The 16,824-nt window shown below is 44.9% G+C and overlaps 1 protein-coding gene and 1 long non-coding RNA gene across 3 annotated transcripts in view; one reads left to right on the forward strand and one right to left on the reverse strand.

Annotated features, from left to right (window-relative positions):
• LRRTM4 (leucine rich repeat transmembrane neuronal 4) overlaps positions 1 to 16,824 on the reverse strand; it is an 871,250-nt gene that overhangs the window by 319,746 nt on the left and 534,680 nt on the right. The gene's annotated exons all lie outside the window — the stretch shown is intronic.
• Positions 1 to 16,824, forward strand: part of LOC134936790 (uncharacterized) — a 165,354-nt gene that overhangs the window by 51,935 nt on the left and 96,595 nt on the right. Inside the window, exons 2-4 of the long non-coding RNA XR_010180546.1 lie at positions 6,156 to 6,198; positions 6,425 to 6,502; positions 9,749 to 9,899. This is a non-coding gene — a long non-coding RNA (uncharacterized LOC134936790). The remainder of the gene's footprint in view (positions 1 to 6,155; positions 6,199 to 6,424; positions 6,503 to 9,748; positions 9,900 to 16,824) is intronic.

The raw sequence follows: 16,824 nt of genomic DNA on the forward strand, positions 1-16,824 counted from the left end.
TGGGTAATTGGCTACAACCCATAGTGTTATACTGTGTTCTTAATGAGGGCCTCATCGAATGCCATTATACTGTACTGGATGCAGGGCCAGATTAAGCCTTCTGGGGGCCTGGGACACTTTTTTGGCCCTCCATCTTGTCAGCACAGTCAGTACTAGTCATCTGGCTCGCACCCACCGGTAAACTAATACAATTTTCTCTAACGTCCTAAGTAAATGCTGGGGACTCCGTAAGGACCATGGGGAATAGCGGCTCCGCAGGAGACTGGGCACATCTAAAGAAAGCTTTAGGACTAACTGGTGTGCACTGGCTCCTCCCCCTATGACCCTCCTCCAAGCCTCAGTTAGATTTCTGTGCCCGACGAGAAGGGTGCACACTAGGGGCTCTCCTGAGCTTCTTAGTGAAAGTTTTAGTTTAGGTTTGTTATTTTCAGTGAGACCTGCTGGCAACAGGCTCACTGCATCGAGGGACTAAGGGGAGAAGAAGCGAACTCACCTGCGTGCAGAGTGGATTGGGCTTCTTGGCTACTGGACATTAGCTCCAGAGGGACGATCACAGGTTCAGCCTGGATGGGTCCCGGAGCCGTGCCGCCGGCCCCCTTACAGAGCCAGAAGAGCGAAGAGGTCCGGAGAAAGCGGCAGCAGAAGACGTTCCTGTCTTCAAATAAGGTAGCGCACAGCACTGCAGCTGTGCGCCATTGCTCTCAGCACACTTCACACTCCGGTCACTGAGGGTGCAGGGCGCTGGGGGGGGCGCCCTGAGACGCAATAAAAGAAATACCTTACATGGCAAAAAAATGCATCACATATAGCTCCTGGGCTATATGGATGCATTTAACCCCTGCCAGAATATACAAAAAAACGGGAGATAAGGCCGCCGAAAAGGGGGCGGAGCCTATCTCCTCAGCACACTGGCGCCATTTTCCCTCACAGCTCAGTTGGAGGGAAGCTCCCTGACTCTTCCCTGCACTACAGAAAGGGTTAAAAAAAGAGAGGGGGGCACTATTTAGGCGCAGTATTAAAACATACAGCAGCTATAAGGGGAAAAACACTTATATAAGGTTATCCCTGTATATATATATAGCGCTCTGGTGTGTGCTGGCATACTCTCCCTCTGTCTCCCCAAAGGGCTAGTGGGGTCCTGTCCTCTATCAGAGCTTTCCCTGTGTGTGTGCTGTGTGTCGGTACGTTTGTGTCGACATGTATGAGGAGAAAAATGATGTGGAGACGGAGCAGAGTGTCTGTAACAGTGATGTCACCCCCTAGGGGGTCGACACCTGAGTGGATGTACTGTTGAAAATTACGTGACAGTGTCAGCTCTATATAAAAAAAAAAAAAAAAAAAACAGTGGTTGACATGAGACAGCCGGCTACTCAGCTTGTGCCTGTCCAGACGTCTCATAGGCCGTCAGGGGCTCTAAAGCGGCCGTTACCTCAGATGGCAGATACAGACGCCGACACGGATACTGACTCCTGTGTCGACGGTGAAGAGACAACCGTGATTTCCAGTAGGGCCACACGTTACATGATTGAGACAATGGCAAATGTTTTTATACATTTCTGATAATACGAGTACCACCAAAAAAGGGGTATTATGTTCGGTGATCGAAAAACTACCTGTAGTTTTCCTGAATCTGAGAAATAAAATGAGGTGTGTGATGATGCGTGGGTTTCCCCCCGATAACAATTGATAATTTCTTAAAAAGTATTGGCTGCATACCCTTTCCCGCCAGAGGTTAGGGTGCGTTGGGAAACACCCCCTAGGGGGGATAAGGCGCTCACACGCTTGTAAGAACAAGGGCTCTACCCTCTCATGAGATGGCCGCCCTTAAGGATCCTGCTGATAGAAAGCAGGAGGGTATCCAAAAAGGTATTTACACACATACTGGTGTTATACTGCGACCAGCAATCGCCTCAGCCTGGAGGTGCAGTGCTGGGTTGGCATGGTCGGATTCCCTGACTGGAAATATTGATATCCTAGATAAGGATAGTATATTATTGCCTATAGAGCATTTAAAAGATGCATTTCTATATATGCATGATGCACAGCGGAATATTTGCCGACTGGCATCAAGTATAAGTGCGTTGTCCAATTCTACCAGTAAAATGGTCAGGTGATGCGGATTCCAAACAGCATTTGGAAGTATTGCCTTTGAAAAGGGACATTTGGGGTCGGTCTTTTAGACCTGGTGGCCACAGCAACAACTGGGAAATCCACGTTTGTACCACAGGTCGCCTCTCAAAATAAGACGCCGTATTATCAGGCGCAGTCCTTTGTTGGCAAGCGGACAAAAGGTTCCTCTTTTCTGCTCGTGACAGAGGGAGAGGAAAAAGGCTGAAGAGATTAGCCAGTTCCCAGGAACAGAAACCCTTTCCCGCCTCTGCCAAGCCCTCAGTATGACGCTAGGGCCTTACAAGCTCAGGCACGGTGGGGGCCCGTTCTCAATGAATTTCAGTGCGCAGTGGGCTCACTCGCAAGTAGACCCCTGGATCCTTCAGGTAATATCTCAAGGGTACATATTGGAATTCGAGACGTCTCCCCCTCGCCGTTTCCAAAAGTCGGCTTCACCGACGTCTCCCTCTGACAGGGAGGCAGTTTTGGAAGCCATTCACAAGCTGTATTCCCAGCAGGTGATAATCAAGGTACCCCTCCTGCAACAGGGAACGGGGTATTATTCCACACTATTGTGGTACCGAAGCCAGACGGCTCGGTGAGACCGATTCTAAATCTAAATCTAAAATCTAAAATCTTTGAACACTTACATACAGAGGTTCAAATTCAAGATTGAGTCACTCAGAGCAGTGATTGCGAACCTGGAAGAAGGGGACTACATGATGTCTCGGGACATCAAGGATGCTTACCTTCATGTCAAAATTTACCCTTCTCACCAAGGGTACCTCAGGTTATGGTACAGAACTGTCACTATCAGTTCAGACGCTGCCGTAGGGATGGTCCACGGCACCCCGGGTCTTTACCAAGGTAATGGCCGAAATGATATCCCTTCGAAGGAAGGAAATTTTAGTTATCCCTTACTTGGACGATTCCCTGATAAGGGTAAGATCCAGGGAACAGTTGGAAGTCGGTGTAGCACTATCTCAGGTAGTGTTGCGGCAGCACGATTGGATTCTCAATATTCCAAAATCGCAGCTGGTTCCGACGACTTGTCTTCTGTTTCCTAGGGATGTTCCTGGACACAGTCCAGAAAAAAGGTGTTTCTCCCGGAAGAGAAAGCCAGGGAGTTATCCGAGCTAGTCAGGAACCTCCTAAAACCGAACCAAGGCTCAGTGCATCAATGCACAAGGGTTCGGGGTAAAAATGGTGGCTTCCTACGAAGCAATCCCATTCGCTAGATTCCACGCAAGAACTTTCCAGTGGAACCTACTGGACAAATGGTCCGGGTCGCATTTTCAGAGGCATCAGCGGATAACCCTGTCACCAAGGACAAGGGTATCCATCCTGTGGTGGTTGCAGAGTGCTCATCTTCTAGAGGGCCGCAGATTCGGCATTCAGGACTGGGTCCTGGTGACCACGGATGCCAGCCTGCGAGGCTGGGGAGCAGTCACACGGGGAAGGAATATCCAGGGCTTAGGGTCAAGCCTGGATACATCACTTCACATAAATATCCTGAAGCTAAGGGCCATTTACAATGCTCTAAGCTTAGCAAGACCTCAGCTTCAAGGTCAGCCGGTGTTGATCCAGTTGGACAACATCATGGCAGTCACCCACGTAAACAGACAGGGTGGCACAAGAAGCAGGAGGGCAATGGCAGAAGCTGCAGGGATTCTTCGCTGGGCGGAAAATCATGTGATAGCACTGTCAACAGTATTCATTCCGGGAGTGGACAACTGGGAAGCAGACTTCCTCAGCACGACCTCCACCCGGGAGAGTGGGGACTTCACCCAGAAGTCGTCCACATGATTAAAAAACTCGACAGGTATTGCGCCAGGTCAAGAGACCCTCAGGCAATAGTTGTAGACGCTCTGGTAACACCGTGGGTGTACCAGTCAGTGTATGTGTTCCCTCCTCTGCCTCTCATACCCAAGGTACTGAGATTGATAAGATGGAGAGGAGAAAGCACTATATTCGTGGCTCCGGATTGGCCAAGAAGGACTTGGTAACCGGAACTTCAAGAGATGCTCACGGAGGATCCGTGGCCTCTACCTCTAAGAAGGGACCTACTCCAGCAAGGACCCTGTCTGTTCCAAGACTTACCGCGGCTGCGTTTGACGGCATGCCGGTTGAACACCGGATCCTGAAGAAAAAAAGGCATTCCGGATGAAGTCATCCATATCCTGATCTAAAGCCAGGAAGGATGTAACCGCAAAAACATTATCACCGCAATTGGCGAAAATATGTTGCGTAGTGCGAGGCCAGTAAGGCCCGACGGAGGAAATTCAACTGGGTCGGTGCCTACATTTCCTGCAAACAGGAGTGTCTATGGGCCTGAAATTGGGGTCCATTAAGGTTCAGATTTCGGCCCTGTCAATTTTCTTCCAAAAAAGAACTAGCTTCAGTCCCTGAAGTTTAGACGTTTGTAAAAGGGGTACTGCATATACAGCCTCCTTTTGTGCCTCCAGTGGCAATTTGGGATCTCAATGTAGTTTGGGTTCCAAAAGTCACATTGGTTTGAACCACTTAAATCTGTGGAGTTAAAATATCTCACATGGAAAGTGGTCATGCTGTTGGCCCTGGCCTGGGCCAGGCGCGTGTCAGAATTGGCGGCTTTATCCTGTAAAAGCCCTTATCTGATTTTCCATTCGGACAGGGCGGAATTGAGGACTCGTCCTCAGTTTCTCCCTAAGGTGGTTCCAGCGTTTTCACCTGAACCAACCTATTGTGGTGCCTGCGGCTACTAGGGACTTGGAGGAATCCAAGTTGCTGGATGTTGTCAGGGCCCTGAAAATATTCCAGGACGGCTGGAGTCAGGAAATCTGACTCGCTGTTTATCCTGTATGCACCCAACAAGCTGGGTGCTCCTGCTTCTAAGCAGACTATTGCTCGTTGGATTTGTAGTACAATTCAGCTTGCACATTCTGTGGCAGGCCTGCCACAGCTAAAATCTGTAAAAGCCCGTTCCACAAGGAAAGTGGGCTCATCTTGGGCGGCTGCCCGAGGGGTCTCGGCTTTACAACTTTGGCGAGCAGCTACTTGGTCAGGGGCAAACACGTTTGCTAAATTCTACAAATTTGATACCCTGGCTGAGGAGGACCTGGAGTTCTCTCATTCGGTGCTGCAGAGTCATCCGCACTCTCCCGCCCGTTTGGGAGCTTTGGTATAATCCCCATGGTCCTTACGGAGTCCCCAGCATCCACTTAGGACGTTAGAGAAAATAAGAATTTACTTACCGATAATTCTATTTCTCATAGTCCGTAGTGGATGCTGGGCGCCCATCCCAAGTGCGGATTGTCTGCAATACTTGTACATAGTTACAAAAATCGGGTTATTATTGTTGGGAGCCATCTTTTCAGAGGCTCCTCTGTTATCATACTGTTAACTGGGTTCAGATCACAAGTTATACGGTGTGATTGGTGTGGCTGGTATGAGTCTTACCCGGGATTCAAAATCCTTCCTTATTGTGTACGCTCGTCCGGGCACAGTATCCTAACTGAGGCTTGGAGGAGGGTCATAGGGGGAGGAGCCAGTGCACACCAGTTAGTCCTAAAGCTTTCTTTAGATGTGCCCAGTCTCCTGCGGAGCCGCTATTCCCCATGGTCCTTACGGAGTCCCCAGCATCCACTACGGACTATGAGAAATAGAATTATCGGTAAGTAAATTCTTATTATAAAGGGGATGGGGGGTTATTACAGTCAGATTAAAAGTCGACTTCCTGTAACCTATATAGAGTGCATTAGATAAAGTAACAGGATACATTAAAGCATAACATAAACAAACAGATGGATGTGACGGCTACACTACAGGCCGCAGGGATCTGAGGTGAGCAGAGTTGCAATACAAGACAGCAAAGCAGCATTAACTATGTATATATATATATATATATATATATACACACACACACACACACACACACACACACACACAACACCAGGGTGGTTCAATAAGTAAAGTAAAAAGACCTCTTGCATGTGCAATGGAGTTTGTTTCATTCTAATTTCATGCCCATTTGACCGCGTTTCATATCAGTCATACTATCCCAACAGGTGTAAGATGTCGGGGATGTCTGAAACATGGACAGGCATTGAGGTGCGTATTGTGATCAGATTTCTGCGTCTAAAGGGCACATCAGCACCTAAAATTTGTTGCAACTTGTCGAGATGATAACATCATGTCAAGGAAACAGGTTTGGGTTTGATGCACTGCCTGTGGTGGACATGCTTGGCTGTCTGGATCGCTGCTCATCTTCAATGTGTGTCCTGCCGTTATCAAAGGGAATGACTTTGAAAACATCTATTTTCTTTTGAAAGCACAGAAAGAAAACACAATCACAGTTTCAGTCACCAGAAGAGCCAATCATTAACAACAACGGAGAAGCACATCTAACACAAAGGTAATTACAACAGGGACATTCTTAATATTCATTTTGATTTAGCCTGTAATATATAATCTTTTAGAAAGCTTTGTATTAACTTCAGGTGGCAGATTTCTTTCTACCAAAGTTACGGCACTGTTTGTTACATGGAAGGCAATGATAGGACATCACTTTGTAAAGTCATGTCCATTCTGAAGGCTTTATCTGGATGTAATATAACCTCACACATAAAACCATGAAACAGATTAAAGCATTAGTTAAGAATTTAAGTAGGTCCACCTCAGGACGTTAAGCCACTGAGACAAGTTTGAAAATCTCAAATGACCATTTTGAAAGGTTGTCAGGAAAATTAATTACCATCTTGATTTAAAGAGTACGCTTCTCTCCCCAGTGACAAAAGAAGTCTTTAATTATTGAAGGCACTAGGCAGCGGTTTGCCCTCTCGTTCCAGATATAACATGTCTGGGAGAATCAGGTATCATATTATGAAATTATTCCAGGACACACAGCGCAAGGCGGCTAAATCGCCACGTTTGTCACTGTCATGTTCTAAGTTATCTCAATGGTAAATCTGATGTAAGTTACAAGGAGAAGCACACACATAGCATATGATATCTAGGTAAACCTTCACCTTATTTATCTGCACTATAAGAGCTCCTTTAGCAACAAATACAGTACAGTACACAATACAGAATAACTACAAAAGTTGTACAAAACAAATTAAAAAAACATAAATAAGTAGGAATTAGAGGCATATTTATCAAGTCCGTTTTTTTAAAAACAATTTTGCAGAATCTAGAGTTTCTGCATGATTATATATCTCTTGGCTACGCAATAATACATTATTACAGCAGAAACAGTGCTGCAGACCACTGTCCCCATTATTCTCAATGGGGACTATGATCTGACCCCTATGTATCAAACTCCAAAGAGTGTAACCTTTGGGAGTTTGCCCCAGTTGGTTAATGCTGTCTTCAGATTTTACGACCCTCTCTTGCAGTATCCCACCAGCTCTGGTAACTGACATTGGGGGAGATGTACTAGAGCCTTGAAGAGTGATAAAGGGGAGAGAGATAAAGGGCCAGCCAATCAGATACTAACTGCCTTGTTACAGGCTGTGTTTGGTTGGCAGTTTATTGCTCTACAATTTATCATTCTCCGACCTAGGCAGTGGCGAAAGTTCGTCCCAGTTGCCCGTAGGCAAGATATATATTGGTGCCCCTAACCCTATCCCTATATATAAATACATATATGTATGTTTATGGAGTGTCCTAAATATATATATGTAATAATTTCATTGTCATTTATTTTAGATTCTATCTATGACAATTATTTTGCAAGTGTCATACCCAGTATTAGAACCCATGAAACAGGCACCTTACTGATGCAGTACGGATGGTGTAATGGTTAGCATTACTGACTCACAGCACTGAGGTCATGGGTTCGATTCCCACCATGATCCTAACTATGTGGAGTTTGCATATTCTCCCCGTACTTGCGTGGGTTTCCTCCCACAATCCAAAAATATACTGGTAGGTTGATTGGCTCCCAACAAACTTAACCCTAGCGTGAATGTGTCTGTGTGTACATGTGATAGGGAATATATATTGTAAGCTTCACCGGGGCAGGGACTGATGTGAATGGGCAAAAAAAATCTGTAAAGCGCTGCGGAATATGTGTGCGCTATATAAATAAATTGTAATAATAATAATAATACTGATGGAGCTATTTGCTCCTGCATAGTAAGCATATATAGTTAGAATTCTCATGCTTCCTGTACAGGAGCAAATAGCACCATTAGTAAGGTGTCTGCTACCAGTGTAATACAGTAGGTCGTGGGTACTAATCCTGGGTATGACACTTGCAAAATGTAGGTCTATAATAAAAAAGGGTTCACTACGGCTGGCCGGCGGTCGGGCTCCCGGCGACCAGCATCCCGGCGCCGGGAGCCCGACCGCCGGCTTACCGACAGCGTGGCGAGCGCAAATGAGCCCCTTGCGGGCTCGCTGCGCTCGCCACGCTACGGGTAGCGCGCCACACTATTTTATTCTTCCTCTATGGGGGTCGTGGACCCCCACAAGGGAAAATAAGTGTCGGTATGCCGGCTGTCGGGCTCCCGGCGCCGGTATACTGAGCGCCGGGAGCCCGACCGCCGGCATACAGAAGACCACACAATAAAAAAGGAGTGACTTCTAAGATGCAGGGACTAGTGGGGAAGTTGGCCACGGAAGAGATAGCGGTGACTATCAATTAACTGATTAAAACAGTTAATTGGTGTCGCTACTATAGCAGGAAATACCTAAAGAGAGGGCAGCACACACAGAACAGGATTAAATGAAGGAGAAGTGCCCCCTTTCAGAGCAGGAACCCAGCGGCAGCTGACACTGTTGCCTCCCACAGTTACGCCTCTGCTCCTAGGCTTAGTGCATCTCCAGAATCTTGAGGGGAGTCTTTTCAACATGTGTACCGTGTGGTAAATCGCAGGGGCAGAGGTTCCCACAACTACTGTCTCTGTAATTCATTTGCAATACATAGCTGGAGTGTTTTGTTAGAATAGAAATATCCGATCATAATGTGGATTGATAATAATCACAGCACTGTTAAGATTATTAATACATACTGAAACAACCTTAATCATTTCAATTGCAGAAACATTTTTACTACTATAGCTCCAATTACAGGTATGCAGTCCAAACAGAAATGTTTTGCCAGAGATCACTACTACTGTAAGTCCCCAAGTTGTGGGATGATAGCAATGACTAACATTCAGCGAACATTAGAGATAAGCAAAGTTCACGCTAAAGATTTCATGGCAGAGCAGGCTGTACTGCCAGGTGCATAGTTCCACTTTTGCTTTCTTATTCGGCTGAGTGGCATTCAGTGTTATCTTAAATTCACAATTTTGAAGAATTCGTAGTCTGTAAACACTGTTGTGATGATAACAATGTAATTTCTTGTTTCTGTTATATGGTGTAATTGGGGTTGTGACGGTGTTCCTAACATAGGACCTCATTTTGCATTTGATGCACCAAACATACAGAGAAAAAGACTTTGGAAAAAAAGCATACTCCTTTCAGATGCCACTTGATGATGATAATAGTAAATGCGAATATTAGTAACTGATTTGTACACAATACAAAAACATAGTGAAGGGTCCTATTATATACAAGATAGAACAGTGTCATAACAGTTGTTATTATATGAAAAATTACATTTTCCATTGGGATGTAGTAAAATACAAACAACTCTGTGTCTATTTACCAGCTCTTGCATAGAAATTACCTTCTGAAGGTGATAGCCAATCAAAGGGAGAACACAGAGACGTCATCACCAACTGCCGGCCCCAGCCAGATGCAACTGGACCCTTGCTATGGAAACTTGCAGTGGAAGCAGTGACCACAGTCTGGAACACACGGTAGGGAAAGATAGGGATAGAATCTCCCCACTGCTAGAGGCAGACCTAGACAATTTATGCTGCACCTGCTCCAACCACTTCTTACTCAACAGAGCTACTGTTGTAGCCACGCACATCCTTCATGTAGTTTCGCCATACATGTGTCTTAGTCGCGGCCTAAATATAGCCAAGGTTGGCATGGTAAGGTATACTAAGGCGCAAGAGGATCCACAGCATGCAATACACAGTTTCACCACTGGGTAGCGACTGCTCCACGAATGAAAACTACAGCGCTAAAAAGAATAGCAGCTGATGGATGTAGCACTACAGAATACTATACAATAGCAAGCCCTGATAAGCGGGACAGTCAATTACTGTAAAGCTTTACAGTGTAAATAAAGTTCTTTATTTAATACAAGTCACACATGGTCCTTCCTTGGACTTATAATTTTGGCGGTGATGGGCGGCAGTGACAGCATGCCTCACAAATGAACGGTGGGGGGGAAGGCTGCCTATGAATTTACAGTATTACTCACTGTAACTTGTGGCGCGAGTGACAGCATGCCTCACAAATGTACTGTGGGCACCAGAAGCGCTCTAGGAAATGACCACTTTCAGTAGCTGACTTGTGCGTCTTTTGCCCCCCCCCCAAAAAAACAAAACAAAAATCACTCTAATCAATGACATCACTATGTTACTGCTGGTGTGCAAATACTGACAGCGTGGCTGCTTTGCCCTAGTGGTATTGTGATTGCTTAGCATACCCTCGAGCTTGGTTAGGTTGAGGTGCTGGCTATTGTTGCATACCTCCCAACTTTGCCAGCATCCAAGGGGGGACACCAGCGCATTAGGGGGTGTGGGCTACCAAAAAGGGTGTGTGGCCTCATGGCAAGTGCCGTGATTGCAAGCCACGCCCCCATTTTTGTCATTATGGGGACATGGACAGCGCTGTGAGAGCTGCTGGCCATGCCCCCTGTCCCTCTCTGCCCGCTGCTCTCCTCAGAGCAGCGATTGACAGGGAGGGATCTCCCAACTGCCCCCCCACTAACGGGACACTGCGACCCGCGGGTGGGACAGCGGGACAGACCTTGAAAAACGGTACTGTCCCGCCAAAATCGGGACAGTTGGGAGGTATGCTGTTGTGCCTTCTGGGTTCCCGTCTCCCAACAAAAGTCAGCATGAGCCATTCATTTCCATACTGAAGAAAAAGTGTTATTGTCATTTAACATTACACCCAGTCCATGAAATCTCAAGTCTCACAGTGTAGTGGGGGTGAGGGGGAAGGCTGCCTATGAATTGACAGTATCACACATTGTGACTTGTGCCGTGAATGACACAAATGAATGGTGGGCTCCAGGGGCGCTCTAGGAAATGGGTTCACTATGGTATGCCGGCGGTCGGGCTCCCGGCGACCAGCATACCAGCGCCTGGAGGCCGACCGCCGGCTTACCGACAGTGTGGCGAGTGCAAATGAGCCCCTTACGGGCTCACTGCGCTCACCACGCTACGGGTGCCATGCTATTTTATTCTCCCTCTAGGGGGGTCGTGGACCCCCACGAGGGAGAATAAGTGTCGGTATGCCGGCTGTCGGGATTCCAGCGCCGGTATAATGTGCGCTGGGATCCCGTCAGTCTGCATACTGAAGACCACCCCTAGGAAATGTACATTTACAGTAGGACAGAAAAAGGACTTTATGCATTGAGCTGACTTGTGCGTCTTTTCCCCCTTCCCCCAATAAAAGTCATTACAATCAGTGACATTACTACAGTACAGTATGTCACTGCTGGTGTGTAACAACTGACACCATGGCTGCTTTGCCCTAGTGGCATCATAAATGCTTAGCATATCCTTGGACCGTGCTTTGATGCTCGGCAATGACAGATATTTAAACTTTTTAAAACAATTTAGAATTCTGTTGTTATCAATATTAAACTAGATACAGTATATATTTAATATATTATTACACAGAGAAAAAGGTCTGTCTGCTTATATGAAGAACTGACTGTGCGTCTTTGGAGGCAAACAAAGACGCGTATACTGTACATTTGGCTAAAAGTTGCATTACACAGCCACACAGATACACTGCTCCAGTGTGACTCCCCACAGTGTAAGTTGTCATTTGCAAAAAAAAAAAGTTTAAAATTGTTACAGAAATAAAAATAAAAATAACTTTACTGTGACGGTGTACGGCATGCTATCACTGAGTCACTGCTGCACATCACTGCTGAAATTGCAAGGACCATGAACAAGGCACAAGTGCGTAATAAAATTAGATTTGCAATGTAAAAAATATCTACAGCATAATTTTGATAACAATAGAATTCTTTTTGATTTAAAAAGTGTAAACATCTGTCATTGCTGGGAATCGAACTTGGGTTCAAGGGTATGATAAGCATTGATGATGCCACTAGGGCGAGGCAGCTACACTGTCAGTTCTTGCACACCAGCAGTGACATAGTGATGTTACTGAATTTAAACTGCAAGCATCATTTGATTTTACATTGGAGACTTCATGCATGCACAGTGGTGGTTTTCAAAAGCGACACCTGGTGGATGAACATTAGTACTGCACCTGCCAGAGACTCGGGTGTTCATTCCGAGTTGTTCGCTCGCTAGCTACTTTTAGCAGCTGTGCAAAAGCTAAGCCGCTGTCCTCTCAGAGTGTATCTTAGCTTAGCAAAAGTGCGATCGAAAGGATTGCAGAGCGGCTGCAAAATAATTTTGAGCAGTTTCAGAGTAGCTCCATTCCTACTCAACGCTTGCGATCACTTCAGACCATTCAGTTCCTGTTTTGATGTCACAAACACGCCCTGCGTTTGCCCAACCACGCCTGCGTTTTTCCTGGCACGCCTGCGTTTTTTCGAACACTCCCTGAAAACGGTTAGTTAACACCCAGAAACGCCCACTTCCTGTCAATCACTCTGCGGCCAGCAGTGCGACTGAAAAGCTTCGCTAGACCTTGTGTGAAACTACTTCAGCTGTTGTGAAAGTACGTCGCGCGTGCGCATTGCACCGCATACGCATGCGCAAAAGTGACGCTTTTTTTGTCTGAACGCTGCGCTGCGACCGAAAACAGCTAGCGAACAACTCGGAATGACCCCCTCAGTTCTTTAGACTGCGACTGCATATGCCACCCTGTGACCGAAAATGCCACCCTCCGACCAGATGCAGGCATATGTAATGCAATAATGCGTGGCTGCATCTGTAAAAACATTTTAACTAACCCAGCCTCTTTTTCATAGGTGCCACTGAATTAAGCACTCATTTCTATTCTACACTTTAAAAATCAGATGACAATCTTCTTTTCTCAATAGTCCAAATGAACATGACAAACTAATGTGAATAGATGGCTTGATATGTAGTAATATAGTCACCACGCTAACATGAATTATCCTCCGTATACCTTATTCTGCCCCTCCATTCCCTTGTCCCACCTCTACAGGTGCAAGCAGGCGTACCAGCAGCCTATTGTCTGGGCATACACAGAACGATTTTATGTATTTTACTTGATGCAAACTAGTGTTACTCCCAGTGCCATGTAATGCCCACGTGATGTAAGTGCGCTTTTCAGAACATTTTTTTATTCTTTTGTGTTTCATTCTGCCCAGATAGAATGTGAAGCTGGTAATCTAGATCTGTAACTAATGACATTAAAGCATAAAACAGAGTGGGGAAAAAACAGACAATTATCAGGACTTTACATTGCACAAGGGCAGTAGCAGTGTGAAAGAATTCAATTAACAAAAAACAGATCTGGCTGCAATTTCAGGCAATTAGTGGCGGTAAAACCAAGACAATCATAGTATGCTAATGATGTCTCTGCCCTTTATTTATAAATGAGAACATACGGTAAGTCCTTGTTCAGCCCCACTTTTATTAATTTAATCTTTTCAGTTCATTCTTCCAAAATACTGCTCAGTTCTGTCTAGTAGAAATATTAATTTAATCATGAGAGTAGGGGGACCTCAGGCAGGACTGGCTTTACTACATGTTACACTTTTGTGTGTTTGAAGCTATCCCTTTTTCTTTTTACATTGGGCGAAGGCTGCCGTGCTTCTCTGCTGAAGCTCCATTGGAAGGTGCAAATCAAATCTTGTTTTTTTTAAACAAATAATCTAAATTTGGTGCCCCTAAGCATCGACTCAAGCTTAGTAATGAATACTTCCACTCAAGCCCATTCAGGAAAGTAGAGCATCATAGATACAACATTCTAAGCAAATTAGCACATATTGGAATGGACAGTACATTGAGTATTTTTAAAATATAAATATGCTTTCAATTTATGCGCACAGCTACAATACTGTGTATCCATCGCCAAGGCAGTTTTGATGGCACATCACTGAAGACATTTCTTCTAGTCCATGCATCAGAAGCGTATTCTGTTTAACATTGGCCAAGTTCCAGGGACTTCCATTATTCATAGTAGAGTAGGTTCTACTGGAGGTACTGTAGCTCCAACTTAAGTTTTCTAGAGGAACCTGTAGTTTGTAGTGATGGCTTTCAAAATATATAGCTTTATCATGGATCTCTCTGTATAAGACCCTTCTATATAATGAGTCCATTTTTCCTATCATGGCACACTGAAGATTTATAGATGATATATGCAGGTCCACTGAGAGACGCCATGACATTTGGAACTGTGGGGAGGCGTGCCTAAATTCATAGAGGAGTGGGCATGCCCCTTCCAAAAAAAAAAATATATAGTAAGAGCTGACACCATGAAAGGGGAGCTGGTGGCAGCACAGGAAGACAATGCCCCCCTTAGCAGCTGACCTGGGCCCAGAATTCCACCAGGCCCATTTAATAAGCAGGGAACAGTTGATCATTATCTGCACTTCCCCCTCTCGGCACCTCAGGATGTAAGTAAAGGATAGAGGAGCTTCACCCATAAACTAATTTCCCCTAACAAACTATTAGGTTATCTATAGTACATGGCAGAAGACTCACCACTGGCATGGAAAGCTCTAGATAGAGGTAAGGGAGGTGTTAAGGTTCAGTATAAAAATTAGTTTATGGGTTGTGATAGGTGCATTAAAATGTTTACACAAGCCAAGAGATAATGCAAAGCAATATAGGTGAGGATAATAACTAGAGCTTTGTGCTGCATTGTCTTCAGTCGCAAGACAATAATAAACCTTCTCAAGAGTGATCGACTGTACTATATTATAAAAGCCCTTTCTAATCTGCATTTCCGTCATCTGAAGAGTTATTGTTATTAGTTATTTCTATAATCCCCACAGGTAAAACTAACCATCATAAGGGGCTCTTGCATATATTAATACTCCTGAAGCTTTGAGTGTATTACATTCACTTCCAAACAGCACTTGTAATCCATTTCTGGGGGGGAGGGGAGGGTCCTAATGTAGGTCTATCTGCTATATTCCATCATTACGCATGACTTAATAATTAATGTCATCACTCATCTGATTTGCAGAATTGCCATGTCTTCTGTATGCCGAATCTGAGTCAGATTCATTGACTGTGCTTTGACTGTAAACACGTCATCCTAGTTGCTCTAATAACACGTGTTACATAGTGGATGGTGTATCCTGCCAAATTATATTGTAGAGGGGTGATCAGACCGGAAAGTCACCGAAAAGTTCACAACTTGAGAAATATAACTATAATCCACGGATGACATAATTACGTAGAGACGACACAGAGGGAGAGGGGCCCTGCTGGCAAGAGATGACATTCTAATCATAATAATGATGTCATTAACTGCATATAGCGCTGTTCTCCCAACAGGACACAAAGTGCTAGAGGCATTCTATAATATTGGTTATATGTTAGTCACTGCCTAAAGCATAAAATTAAAATTAAAAAACAATGAATTTTATGTATAAAATAGGACTTCAAAATGAAATTGAAATACACACAGTAATTCAGGACTATATGCAGAGTAAACTGGCTGCACCGCCAACTGGGAACAGGGCATCTTGGAATACGGCATTAGTTTGCTGCTTGCTGTTTTACAAATGTTCATATATCGCGCTTGCAGCTGACACACCTGTTCTCAAGTAACCACAGCCATAAATTGTGCAGTGTTCTTGGCCCTTATGGAATGTAGTTGGCCTCACAAGTCAATACTCCAACGTTATATTTCGGTAGCTCAGAGGTACCAGCGTGCTCTTTCCCTCATGAAAAAACATTTTACTGAGTCCCATTGAGCCTCGGCTGAGCTAGATCTGCATTTTCATTAAATAAAATCAGGTGTTTCTTTTCGAGGCTTGTGCAAGACCTTAATATCCCGAGACGACATTAATTAAAAGTGTGAAACCAGGAAATAAAATAGCACACAACGGGATGTGTCATTTTTGGTAAGATGTAGCTGGCTGGATCTGTCCGCTTCTCTCCCTAATGCTGATGCAGTGTAATACAAACCCATTTAGCAGAGCTTCTGTGTAAAACAAAGTCTGCAGAGATCTAGAGAACAAAGTGTAATGAATCATGTGTATCTCCTTCTCTATATGACAGCGAGTAAAAGAAATACAGCTCAAACTAAGCATAACCATTCATCACCGAGCTACAGCCCGTCCCGCCGTGCCAAAAGCAACGATGTCATGTAAATTATACTGCTCCATGACATTGTAAAATAAACTCTTTCACTTATTAACTCCAGTTGGGTTATTATAAAAGCCGAACGCAAATGCTGCACCCTGGCCAATCACGGGACATGTCAGATACCATCTGCGCTGGTCAGAAAGAGAAGGACGGTGCAGTCACCGAGCATTGTAACATGCCCCCTGCTCATTACATCCTATGTAATAGAGTATGATACCATGTATCCATGTCTGATGGAAGCGATAATGTGCAGCTAGCCACTCGGAATGGCACTTGAAGCACTTAGCCTTGTTTTGCTTCTCTCCCAGTGCTATATCCTGGAACATAATACTGTAGAGCAGTAAAAATTCATATGGTGCCTGTCTTGCATTGTTATACCTGG

Source organism: Pseudophryne corroboree, chromosome 6 (assembly GCF_028390025.1).
Source record: "Pseudophryne corroboree isolate aPseCor3 chromosome 6, aPseCor3.hap2, whole genome shotgun sequence".
Classification (NCBI taxonomy): Eukaryota; Metazoa; Chordata; class Amphibia; order Anura; family Myobatrachidae; genus Pseudophryne; species Pseudophryne corroboree.